This window comes from Tenebrio molitor, chromosome 4, assembly GCF_963966145.1.
Source record: "Tenebrio molitor chromosome 4, icTenMoli1.1, whole genome shotgun sequence".
Lineage (NCBI taxonomy): Eukaryota > Metazoa > Arthropoda > Insecta > Coleoptera > Tenebrionidae > Tenebrio > Tenebrio molitor.
In genome coordinates, this window is record NC_091049.1 from 6,331,592 (window position 1) to 6,345,350 (window position 13,759).

Below are 13,759 nucleotides of genomic sequence, written 5' to 3' on the forward strand. Positions count from 1 at the left end.
TCTAACTTGACGTCTTTTCTAAAACTGTGTCTACAAATGTATTTGTTTCCATTAAAACTAAAACTGTGACAGTAATGTAAATAATCTGTAGTGTAAAGTAGATGTTATGACTTTTGAGAAAATTATTAAAATAACTTAATATACATTTTTTTCAGCTATTTTAATAATTATGAATTAAATCTTTGATGGAGAACAAAATGAAAGTTAGTGCCCATCAATACTTGATAAAGATTTTAAAAATATATCTCCAACAAAAACTACGTAATTTAAAATATACAGGGTGTTTCTGAAATACGTGTGTTAATTTTAACCAGTGAAAGAACTCGCCAATTTATGAAACTTTTCTCTATAACATTTTGTAACATTCGTAAAAGTATTCCAAGATTTTTTGCCCCACAAGTTTTACCAAACGAGTCGTTTTGTGTGATTAACTAGTTTCTATTTTTTGTAACCATGAGAATCTAAATTTTGCTTATTAATTTTTTTATATAACAATGGAACTTTTTAACAAAGCTCTGTTTCTATCACAGCAGAAAATTTTCGCCCTTACCCATAGGCGGGTATACAATTTGATGGTTAATTTATTCCAAATTTTAAATCAATTTGTATTGCTTTTTCGTAAAAATGTTATGGAGAAAAGTTCCATGATTTGGCGCGTTCTTCCACTGGTTAAAATTAACACACGTATTTCAGAAACACTCTGTATACATTTTATTTTTGTAGTATTTTTACTAAAATAAAAAAAAGTGATGTAAACAGAACTTTAGTACGCTTAATGAAATTGTTGCACTGAAACTGAAACCACTTTGAACTTATGCATTTAATTTTCTTGAAATATATATTTTCACTAAAATTAAAAATTTAATTATAATGTACGTAAAACTTCGCTGTAGATGTTTTTACTCATGATGAAATTGTTAAAATCAGTTTAATAGAAATTTATTAAAAATTAGGAAATGCAGATTCTTATTGTCACTGCTTTAGTGCTGAATAAAATGGAGGTTAAATGAAACGTAATGGCCATTAGTGTAAATGTTCAACCATTCTAGACTGTATCCCTTGACAAACTTACATTTAGTAAAACACTGACTAATTTAAAATTTTAAAATAAATTTTGCCTGAGATCTTAATTATTTTCACATCAAATGTAAATATAGCTTTAGTGGGAAAATAAATTTACCAATAATTAAATCTTTAGTGTAAAGGTTGTGAAATTTAATGAAAATCGGTGGTTATTAATGTAAATGTTCAAATGTTAAAAACGACCTAAAAATGAAAAAGTATTTTTTTATGAAGCTAAAAGTAATGAAGAATTTACGTGTTGCAATCCATTGAAATATTAAAATTAAAAATTTCGTAATAATGTATAGAAAACCTTGGTGTAAAGTGTAGATGTGATTTCTCTTAAGCAAATTATTGTTAAAATTATTTAATATACCGGGTGGAGCATCGGTTACGGGTAGGCAAGAAATGGCGACTTCTAATTATTTAGCGATATTTTATATACCTAATTAAATGGTATAATTTGCCAACAAAAGGATCATTCACTCTTATTTACAGCTTTGCCATACAATTGACAGTTCCCATTGGCGTTTAATTCAAAATCTAATTGGTGTTTTTGCTGTTAATTTCTGGGTATATCAGTCGAAAAATCAAAATTTGACTTTTTGGCTTTTAATTAAAATTTTTTTTTTTTTTTTTAATTAAAAGTCACGATTTTTTTTGGGTATAATAATTAATAAAAACTCATTTTGTGAAGGTGATGAAAATAAGATTTAATGAAATTAATTACCAGCAACGTAAACGTAAGTGTTGTATCACAAAAACGTACACTAGCTGCCAAAAAAAAATAAATAAATACATTTACATTAACGTTTAATTTAATGGAAAGCTTTTGTTATAGACATTTTGCGCAAAGTGCTTGTTGTGCAATAAGCAATAAGTTAAAATTAGAGACAAAATTATAGTTTTAATTAATTTTTTACTCCAAATTGAGAAAAACTTAAATTATGCTGAGTAAATTTTAATAGAATTTAATGAAAGCATTTATTGCAGGAAGTACAGTTAAATTAATAATAATAAACCATCTCGACGGATTAATTTTTAATTAAGATTAAAATGGTAATTAAAAAAATTAATGGTAGATAAAGTGACAGTGTAAATAAATGTCAATTAAAATTGCTAATAAAAACTAAAAACTCTTAATTAATTTTTTAAAGCTAAAATTACATTTACTTCTTTTACATTCCTTAATGATAATGAAAATGAAACTTTAATGAAAACCAATGGCCATTAAAGTAAATGTGTAAATGAAGCTTTAATGTAAATAAATCTTGTTAATGGAGTGAAAAGGCTTCAGTTAGTTTTCTGAAAAATTAAAACAAAAAGCCGGAATCAAAATCTAAATAAAAATTCAGTAAAAACTTAGTTTTAATGTAGATGAAAATAAAAATTTTACGAAAACTGACGGCTATTAACGTGTATGTTTAAGTGCCACAGATATTTGCATGAGGAAAAAAGTTAATGTTTATTAAAACGGAAAATTTAAATTATGCCTAGCGCTGCTTCCTGCAAGTATTTCCATAAAAAAAAATTAGTAACTAACCATGCAAATGCGATGTCAAATAAATTCCGTTAGTGTAAACGCCTAATTTACTTAAATGCTCTTAATATAGAAATTAATCTACATCAAATGAAAATAGATTTTAGGAGTTGATAAACGTGAAGTAAGTATTATTTTAAAACTGAAGTTTTTAACGATAAGCTAAATGGGAATTTAAATTAAAAAAAAAAATTAATTGCTTAGTGAAGATGATAATGAGAGTGGTGCGAACTCATGATCACTAACGTCAACCTTCAAAAGGTTCACAGACATTTGTTTTAAAAATTTTCACTAAGTGCTAGGTGAGGTTTAGTGTAAACGAAACTTTACAAAAGTATCTAGAGGCAGTGTACAACTTTTGTTTTGGCGCTCTTGTCATTTCGACAAGAATATTTTTTTTGGTATACAGAGTGTACGGTAAAAGTTTTCGTTTTTATCATCACGTTTTCCTTTTGTGCTTCGTCTTAATCGTCAATGCAATAATTGCTTTATTTAAAAACAAGGTCGAGATAAGAAAAAAAACATTCGAGATAAAAGTAGAAAAAATTGTCAAACAAAAAACAATATAATTCCTGTCAATGATAAACATCAAGTCTGAAACTGTTTCAAGCAACAATCTGTCAAATCTGTCGGAAAAAAAACAAAAGAAACAGGGCACTGTTCAAAACCTCGACTAGACAACCGCAAGGAGCGCGGAAGGTCCTTCATTATCAGGATAAACAGGATAAAAAACGCAAAATGAAGTGACAATGGACGAAAGCAAAGAAATAGCGGCGGCCTCGTTACATTTCCCCTCCTGTCGGTGCGTTTTTTCCCCGCGGCCCCCTAACCCACTCGTGTTTATGTTGTCCCAGGGACACCCCAGTATTTATGGTTGCCTACCCGTAGAGTTTTTTCCGCACGCGTGCCGCGAAAAAATCGCGGCCCACTTCGCCCCGGACAAAACTAAATTCTATCTAATGCAAATCGATAGAAATTCGTCACGCATGGTTCAAAATGCACTTCTGTTACTCCGACTGCAACAGAAACACCGACAGAACGAGATAAAACCAATCACCATCGACATACTCGCGTTATGCGAATCGGCTGAAGGTAGGACATGATCCGGAGGGGTCTCCGTCTGACACGGGTCAATTCCGGGCGGGTGTCTCTCTCGTGTGCGTTGGTAGACCTGTGCGTGACCCTCTGGTTTGGCATTTTTCAAAATATTTTTGTGTTTCTTTCAGTTTTGGCGAAAAATCGAAACGTTTCTCCCTCCCAACAGTTCGGTATCGACCGCCCCCTATTAAATAATATATAGTTGTAAAATTCGTGCATATAAATCTATGCGATATAAATCCCCCCTCAGCGCCCCATCCCATTGGTGGTTGCCTAGGCAACGGTGGAAATTCATCAAAAATTTTTCGCGTTGCCAACAAAACCGAATGCAACAGTGGAGGAAAAGAAGTCGGGAAAAATTGCGTGTTGCGCGATTGGCGAGTTTTCCACATTAGAATGCAATGACGGGGGCGGGTGGTGGCGCGTGTTTTCTAGTCATCCCCAATAATAGAAATAGTTGATTTTTAATAATGCAGCGAACATGCATCGGCTCTATGGGGTTGAGTGACGGGATCGATCGGGGGCGGCGGGAAAAAATCGCGATATCGGTTTGTTTAGGGATGTCGGAGGCGGCGTGGAAGTGGAGTAATTAGGGATTCTGTCATTTGATGAAAGGTCAGATTGGAAGAAAAGCTTCTCGGCCATTGTTATTTTTATGGCCAATGAACAATGGACTAATTTTAAATCGATATCGTTTATTTTCTTTGTTTTGGATGGTGAAAAGTCTGTTTGGAGGAATGAATCGCGGGAAGAAAAAACTCGAGCAACCGATCGGCCGGGAGCGTTGCCATGGTTGCATAATTGGAAAAATTACAACATTCTCTGTTTTGGACAATTACCGACTCATATCCAATCAAAAAATTAAATCGGCTAAATGACATAGAAATACAGGGTGATTCATGAGGAATAATGAGCCTGACCAAATTCTCGATGCAACCAACATTACATTTTCGCAACGTACTTCGCGAAATTAAAAAAAAAATGCAATTTGAATCTACCATACCTATCAATCATTATCATTTTTTGATAAACGCTACAAATTTATTACAAACTGTGCAATTGACCTCCCGTTAAGTCATCAAAGCAAAGAGTAGCGAGTAGCAACGGATGAGTAACACGAAATAGCAGTCCTTCAAATTTTTGAGGAGGAACCACATGTGGGGCAATGCGAAGTGGCAAGAAGAGTAGTCATTAGCCAATCTTCTGTTCGCAGAACTGCCAATGAAAAGAAGTTTCCTCCTTATCATATCGCCTTGATCCAAGTGCTTAAAGAAACAGATTTCTCTCAAAGACTGAATTATTGTCGATTCGTTTGGCAGCAAATCATTTTGGATGACAATTTTTTGGAAAATGTGCTTTTCAGGGATGAAGCATGTTTTAGCAACAGGGGGGATGTAAACAAACATAATTGTCATTATTATGCCCAAAATAACCCTCGCAGGATTCGCGAGGGACACTTCCAGACGGTTGATTCTACAAACGTTTGGTGTGAAATATTGGGGAATAAAATTATATGACGACATTTTTTTGCAAAAGACTAGACGGTCTGGTGTATTTAAATTTTCTGCAAAACATTCTGCCAATTTTGTTGGAGATAGATTTACACAGAAGACAAAACATGTGGCTCCAACAGGATGGTGCGCCCCCTCATTTCCACAGAGATGCTATTTAGACATTGTGTATGTGAAAGAAGTGATGGACATTATTTTGAGCATCTTCACTTCGTTTTTATATTCTGTTCGTTATTAAAACATCTTTTGGGTTGATATTTCAGTTACTTCTGTCTATGTCAAAAAATGACAACGATAATGATTGGTAAGCATCGTGGATTGGAATTGTAATTTTTTTTAAAGTTTCGCAAGGTAAGTTGCGGAAATGTAATGTTGGTTGCATCGAGAATTTGGTCAGGTGCATTATTCCTCATGAATCACGCTGTATATTTTTTTTTCATTTCATTTCAAATCTGATTAAGTAGGCATCTAATTTTGAAGATTATTTTATTTTTGGTATTCTCCGTCTATTTAGCAATTTTTAATTTCTGATTAAAACTGCTAATTTTGAAACTTTCTGTTAGTTTTATTTTATGTGTTGTACTCTTTATCGTCCTTTTATTACTTCCTAATTTCTAATATTGAAAATTTCTGTTGATCTTATTTTCTTTTTGGTGTCCTTTATCGTTTATTTATCAATTTCCAATTTTGAATAGTTCTCATAATGTTATTTTCTCTTTGATATTTTTCATCGTATTTCCATTAAATTTTAATTTAACAAAGTTCTTGTTGATTTTTTTTTGTGTTCTTTATCCTCTATCCATTCTTTTTAAATTATATTGCTACTCTATTCCCCCCATTTTGCTTGATCTTTCACTATAGCCGGAATGTTATAGAAGTGAATCGGGGACTTGTCGTTAAGTAGGCACTATAGTTTGCAAAAAAAACGGCAAATGAAAATTTTTCTAATGTAAATTTGGTTTTGTCCATTTGTCAATTAATTGTAACTTGATAATTCCTATCAAATAATTTTTTAAAATGTCATTGAATTTTATCCATAATTCTCTCGTAAGAAGGTTTCACACTATGAAAAAATTCTAAAAATGTGTCAATTTTATTCTGACAGTTCCCGTTTTTTTTTACAACCAACTGTACCAGCAAAAGTAACTAGGCGGCCCAATAAGGTATTTGGAATTTATGACAGATCTCACTAACGCACAGTTCAATCATAAGTTTTAAGCGACCTTGAGTCTGACAATCCACATCCAAAACGTTTTGACTAGTTTCTGTTCTCAAATACTCCTATTTTGCAACTTCAATTTGTTAATATTTTAATCAATTTTGATTCGTAAATTGTTTCAGATTTTGAGAATTTATTTTATATTTTGCTTTTTGTAAAGTTCTTCGCTTCAAAAAATATTATTCTTTAGTACTTTTTATGTTCTTTTTCCGATTACTTTTTAATTCTGTATTCTATATTTATTCTTATCTTATTCATTCAATTTTCAAATCTTACTTGCCGATTAATAATAATAAAAAAAATATTATCATGGAAACATCGAAAATATGTTTTCATAATATTTTTTTTTATATTAAATTATCATTTCAAATAATTTGGAGGCTTTTATAAACGAAGTTTATTTTTCTTTGCTTATAAAAAAATTTAAAAATGTATTTTTTCAAGATGTTTTCACTCTTTTAATTGTCATTCACATCTAAAATATTTCTTTGATATAAAAAAATCTAAATTAAGGACATTTTGAATAATATATCGTTTCATCTTTAAAAAATATTTGTTATCTTCTATTTGCAGTTTTTGCGATTATTTATTATTTTTTATTAATCTCTTTTTTACAAATTGCTACTTTTCTTGATCTAATGGTTTCTGTTAGTCAATTTGTTATTTCTAATTTATTTAGTTATACCTACATATTTTGTTAAATGTATTTTTACTTTTCATTTATTAATTACCAAATCAATTGAAGTTTCTGACTTTATTTTATCTTCTTCTACTTCGTTATGTTGATTTTTTTTGGTCCCTATGATGTTTCTCTTCACTTTTTCATTTTTTCTTCTCATTCACCAAATATCATTCCTTTTATACTGAATTCTTCTTATAGCGCAAAACAATAACTTCTACAAAATTAGCCCAACACGTAACTCACGAAAACAGTTTTTCACAACAAAATTCCGAACAAAGAGGTTATGTTGCTAGGCGTTGCGTGTTTGTGATTACTGATTGGTTTACTGATTTTAGTGTAATCAGTGATACCAACACACAATGCATTTAGCATGAATTTTCCCAGAAGTTTACACAAAGCAATTTCACGTTTTTTCGTCAATTGAAATCCAAATAACAGGTTACAAATTTAATAAGTCAAAAATAAGACAAGCTTTAGTTACTAATATTCAGAAAGTATTTTAAAAACAGATTAAAAAAACTTTCAGTACAACATATTTGGCGCCCTCTATCCACAAACTCTCAAAACATTCATTTTGGTCACTTGTGAGAAAATATTATTTCCTCACTAGTGATTCAGTTGCCATTTTTGCTAACTATTTTCATTGAGCAAAAACCACTAAAATCCAATGATCATGTAAAAAATTTTAATTTTTTCATTCATGTAAATCTCGTTCTTACTTTAAATTTGTCTGAATTAAAATTAATTTTTCTCTCATTTCCAAGATGGCGTTTTGGCCTTTTTCTATCTCTTCTAGTCTCACATCTCTTCCGTGATCTCACGTTTCTGATACAAGGGTCTCAATCCTTCGCTTTCTTCATTTGGTGCTTCAGAATTGTTCCTTGATTCCTTCTCAAAAACTTTCCTGTCTTCACAAAAATTCTATATCTATGGGTCGTCTTCATGGTACATTGGATATAGCAACCTATTGCCAGTTTATACATTGAAACAAGCAAATTTTGTTGCAACAAAATCACACACATCGCAGAAATGTTCAAACTTTTGTCTTCTATTGCCAAGAAAGAAATAATCACTTTTCGATCGTCTCTTCACCATTTTTAGTATCCCTTTTGGTTGCTCAAAGCAAGTCAAGAATTTAAAGAAAATTTTTCCACCTTGTCTAATTTCTACAATATGACTTTCTAGACATTTCTAAGGAAACAATTATTTCACCATTCCAGCTTCAATGAAGACGGAAACCGTTTGAAGTAATACTTAGCAAATACAATACTCAGCAAACTTAATTCTCTTACTCATAGCATAAAACAGAAAGAATTGCCAAAAAATATATTGTCTGCTAAGGACCAAATCAGACCAAAGATAACTTCAACAAGTCACCAAACCAGTCGTGCCGAATCACACGCTCAGTAGGGTCCACGCGTTGTCCAGTGGGTTCAAATCTGGAGCATGGAGGGGCTGGACGTTTATTCTTCTTTGTGGACCAGTCCGCCGAGTCGCACTGCTCATATCATTAGTTTGTTGGCAACAATATTTTTGTGCCAACTTGAAACTCGTCCTGTAATATCGTCCTGTCAGTTATCCTTTCAAGACTCTTTTAATATTTAACAAGCGAAATTAATAAGTGATCGAACGCGCGTCCAACTAAGTGCATCATCACCGCCATGAATATTTGATCCAGCTCCTGAAAATGCGGAAAACTGCATGTCCTGTGCGTTTTTCCCGTTAAAATCGGACACGATTCCCGTAATATATTCATGCAGTTTTCAGTCGCGATTTCATAATGAATATCGATACGTTGCATTTTTTCCGTCCGACTGACACATGTCAAACGTAAAATTGCACGCACACAACGCCGATTTGGCGGCTTTATTTGCGCACACACACACACATCTCCCATATACGAGTATATTTTATTGTAACGAGTCCTGCAATAGTGGACCAGATGGGGGCTGCACCGAAGCACGGCAGGACTTTGACGGGCGACGGGAGCGCCGCGGGGGCGGCTGTGCGTTTTTTCGCGCAAACTACAAAAATCGCTTGGGGTAGGACGGGAGTTAATGGGCGAGGGTCAGTTTCATCAATTTCGGTTTATTGCTCATCCGTTAAGTCGAGGGTAGGGTTTTTAAATCAATTATCGCTGACGGGACCTCCGCGAAAAACAGAAGTGACACCTGATAAGGGATGCGGGGAGGCCCAGAGCGAAGGACGGGGCGAAAGGCAAAGAGTGTGATTTTTGGGGGTGGGTTTCGTTTGGACGAGAGGTGCGACAGGTCGGACTTGTTGAATTGACCAATCGATAATCTCTGATGGGGTCTTCGTTAAGAGTGGAGGAATTAAATAGAAACGAGAGCTGGACAACTGACGACAGATTGAAGCACAGATGAAGAAAGGCGTGATGCAAAATAGGGTGCAACGTTGAGGACTACAACGAGATGAAAAATTAATCAAAGCTGTCTGTGGAGTGAAGCTCGCATGTCTAAAATTTAATTTTGCCGCCAAAGCAGTCGACCACTCTTATGACAACGTTTACCAAGTTATCAGGACGCTGTTGAATTATTTAGAGAAAGTGGAAGGAACAAGATAGTATCGTGCGTTCAAATGAAATCCTGGACTGGGAAGGCGTTGGAAACCGTCAATTGTTGTGCTTTTTACAGCGTGGATTAATTGGAGCATGTTGACAGCTAACCTAAAATTTAGAGCCAAAAAAATCTTTTTTTGCAATGTTTTAGATTAAAACTAGAATAACTTAACGATTCCTGTTCTCGAAGCAAATATCTAAGGGCATCTTTTGCTAAAAACAAACATGTCCCGATTAAACATAAACAAATGTCATTCGTGTCAAACGGCGGGAAATTCAAACTTTATACTGTTCTAAACGGTTTACTATTTCCAACGCCTACTCAGCCCAGGATTTCATTTGAATGCGCGATACATGGTCCATTCAAAGATTTAGAGCGATTAGGCAAATAACGAAATAAGTTAAGAAGTACGCTTTGTCGTTCAGAGCCTACTTTGACTTTTTTTTTGTCGCACTGTATTTTAATTTAGTTTGGTTTAAGTTTAAATTTCTGTTTTTCTTTTTAACTAAAATAGTAAGAAACAAAGAATGGTTTTGCAACCTTCATTCTGTAATTTCTTTCGAGCAGATATTTCCAAGGTCACAGCCCATGAGAGAGTCCAACATCTCTAACACGATGTTTAGCAATATTTTAAATTATTTCCCTTTCAAGACTCGCTTTTAAATTTGCGTTCTTGGTATTGTGGACAGGGAGTCCTGATGGAAAAATTCCCAACGAAACGATTATCCACCAGCTTGTGCATTAAGAAGTACAATGCGATCCCTCATCTCCCCGTCTGATTCGTTCCCCCACTATCTCTAGGGGGTGGAAAAGTTAACAGAAGCGTGTGAATCTGATAACACTGATTTGTGTTAGTCCTACATAAAAATGAGTTGAATCTTTTTTGTAGAGTGTTAAATTTGGAACAAATTTAGTCAGATGCAAAATTTCGATAGGACTAATATTTTTCACGATAACGTCGTCAGAAAGGTGGGTCGCGTGACGGTACAAGCGACTGTGCAGTGCAAATGTCGCAACAGAGTTGAAGCTTCGTGCTTCCAAAATAATAATTAGCGGATCATATTGTAATAGATGAGTTTGTAGGAAATAAAGTTGAAAGAAAAATTCGATTTGATCGATAATTGCAAAAGATACAGACGTTAAAAGTTGACACTTTCCGTCATGCCCGAGAAATTTGTCCTGAGAGATTTTTCGTTGGGAATTCTTTATTATTTTTTATCACAAATATTTTTCAAGTGATAAACACTCAAACCCAGACATTTTTTTTTCAGTTTAAGAGAGATTAATTTTTTTTTAATGTTGCTACAGACAAACCAAAGATTATTAGTAATTTTGAGACATTAATAGCTAAAAATTCCAAATCGTAAACGTGATTTTACATATTGTTATTAAATTTTATTGATTTAATGAATTTTTCTTAGCTCAGGTACGTTCGTCTGATCGGTGTTAGCACAGTCATCAGTATTGTTTAACTACAATTTATTACCACAGTCATTTATACATCAGTTTATAGCCAATTCAATTCTCAATAGACTCATCGTAGTTTTTTAAATTAGGAATGATAATAAAGAACTGCCGAACAAAAAACTCACAGGAGTAATTTCAACAGACATGACAAGCAGCTTCAATTTTGAACATCTACAAATTTTGCAATTATTGAACAAACTCAAAATTTCTCCCACTACCTTAAAGACAATTTTATTGGCTGTAAAATAGTCCATAAAAAATTAAAAATGTAAGTCTGGCTTTAGCAATAGGAAGCTGCAACTGAGCGGCGACTTTAAGATTACTTAGTCGCTAATAGCATCGGATTATCCAACATTCTAACGGCATTATCTCGAAAACTGTTAGTCCTACGGAAATTTTCTAAATTGTCAAATATGTTCAACAAATAGTCAGCTACAAAAAATATTCAGATAATTTTCACCTAGGACTAACAGAAATCAGTGATATCTGATTAAAACGCTATTTTGACTTTTCCACCCCCTAGAGAGTATGGTGCATTGAATCATACTGAGAAAGTCAGGAATCTTCATTTGTACCCTTTGTAGAAACTTTTTGTGTGGTTTTAAGACAGGTATCCGGAAAACTGCCAAAATTTCCATTAATGTAATTTTTAATTTAATTAATTTTTTTCCTTACGTAATTTACATCTCCAGTGATACAGTTCATTTTTATTTGGCGTTTCTGTAATTTCTTTCGTAATTAGCAATCGCTTTAATGCTTCGCGCGCGTTTCAAAAAACCAAAAGAACTCTCGCGAAACTTCAAAACGTTCTCTTTTTCAAAACTGTTACAATTTTCAAAACACTTTTATTTCGGTTTTCACAGTTTCAATTTTAAAATTTTTGCTAAACCATTTATCAACAAATGTTTTCTTATTATAAATTTTTTATTTCTTCTGTATTCAATTTGAAATCGAAAAAAATTATTTTACACATTATTATTAAATTTTATCGATTTAATGAATTTTTTTAGCTCAGATACGTTCGCCTGATCGGTGTTATCACAGTTATCACTATCATGTAACTGCAATTTATTACCACCATCATTTGTACATCACTTTATGGCCAATTCAATTCTCACCAAATCCACCATAGTTTTTAAAAATTCGGAGTGATAATAAAGAATTGCCGAACAAAAATCTCACACGAGTAATTTCAACACTCATGACACGCAGCATCAATTTTGAACATCTACAACTTTTGCAATTATTGAAGGATGTTAAATTTTCTCGCACTACTTTAAAGACACTTTCATTGGCTGTAAAATCGTGTATAAAAAATTAAAAATATAGTTCTGGATTTAGCAATAGAAAGCTTTAGTTGAACGGCGACTTTTGGATTACTTAGTCGCTAGTAACATCGAATTATCCAACATTCTAACGGCATTATCTTGAAAAATATTAGTCCTACTGAAATTTTCTAAATGACGAAATATGTTCAGCAAATAATCAGCTACAAAAAATATTTAAATCATTTTCGCGTAGGACTAACGCAAATTGATTTAAACGGATTTTTGACTTTTCCACCCCCTAGAGAGAATGGTGCATCGAATCATACTGAGAAAATCAGGAATTTTCATTTGCACCCTTTGTAGAAACTTTTTCTGCGGTTTTAAGACGGGTAGCTGGAAAATTGCCAAAATTTCCATTAATGTGAATTTTAATTATTTTTTTTTCTTTACGTAATTTATATCTCAAGTGATTCAGTTCATTTTTATTTGACGTCTCTGTAATTTCTTTCATAATTGGCAATCACTTCAGTGCTTCGCGAGTGTTTCAAAAAACAAAAGAACCCTCTCGAAATTTCAAAACGTTCTACTTTTTCAAAACTGTTACAATTTAAAAAAAACACTTTTTCTTTCGATTCTCAGTTTCAATTTTTTAAATTTTTATTAAAACATTTGTCAACAAATGTTTCCATATTATACCTACATTTTTTTATTGCGTCTGTATTTAATTTATTGTAAAATTTTCTTTATAAATTTAAAGAAAATTAGTAATTTTCAAACAATTTACGTTTAAAAATGACCGTTTTTGAAATTATAAAAATGGAAATACTTGTCTGTTGACTTTTAATTGAAGCTCTCATGTCTTCCTGACCTCAAAATTTAGAAAATATGTTATACAAAGCATAAATAAGTTATCAAAAAACAAACAGCGCAGAAGCAAAAATCAGTTCTTCATTTGAATCTTTCATATATTTTTCTTCTTTTTACTTAAAAGAAGTCAGAATAGCGAAGCACTCTTCGTAGACCTAATAAGCTACAACAAATATTTTCTTTTAACTTTTCCACCTCCTAAGGCTTGTGTACATCGACCAATTTTTTTTTCCAAATCATCAATTGCTTTCTAACGCTTCGCATCAACCCTCACCTGCATCATTGAGCAGATACAGAGCGATTAAAAACCGCAGTCCCACGTCCAGATTCGATGTTACTCATCAACGTATAAAATTTCCCGAAACTGATTAAAACGCTTTCCCGCCTCATAAAAGCCACCCCATCGATGGGGCGCCCCTGGCCGCCCTCCCGACCCAGCGTCCCGCTGGGACGAGGGAAAAAACGC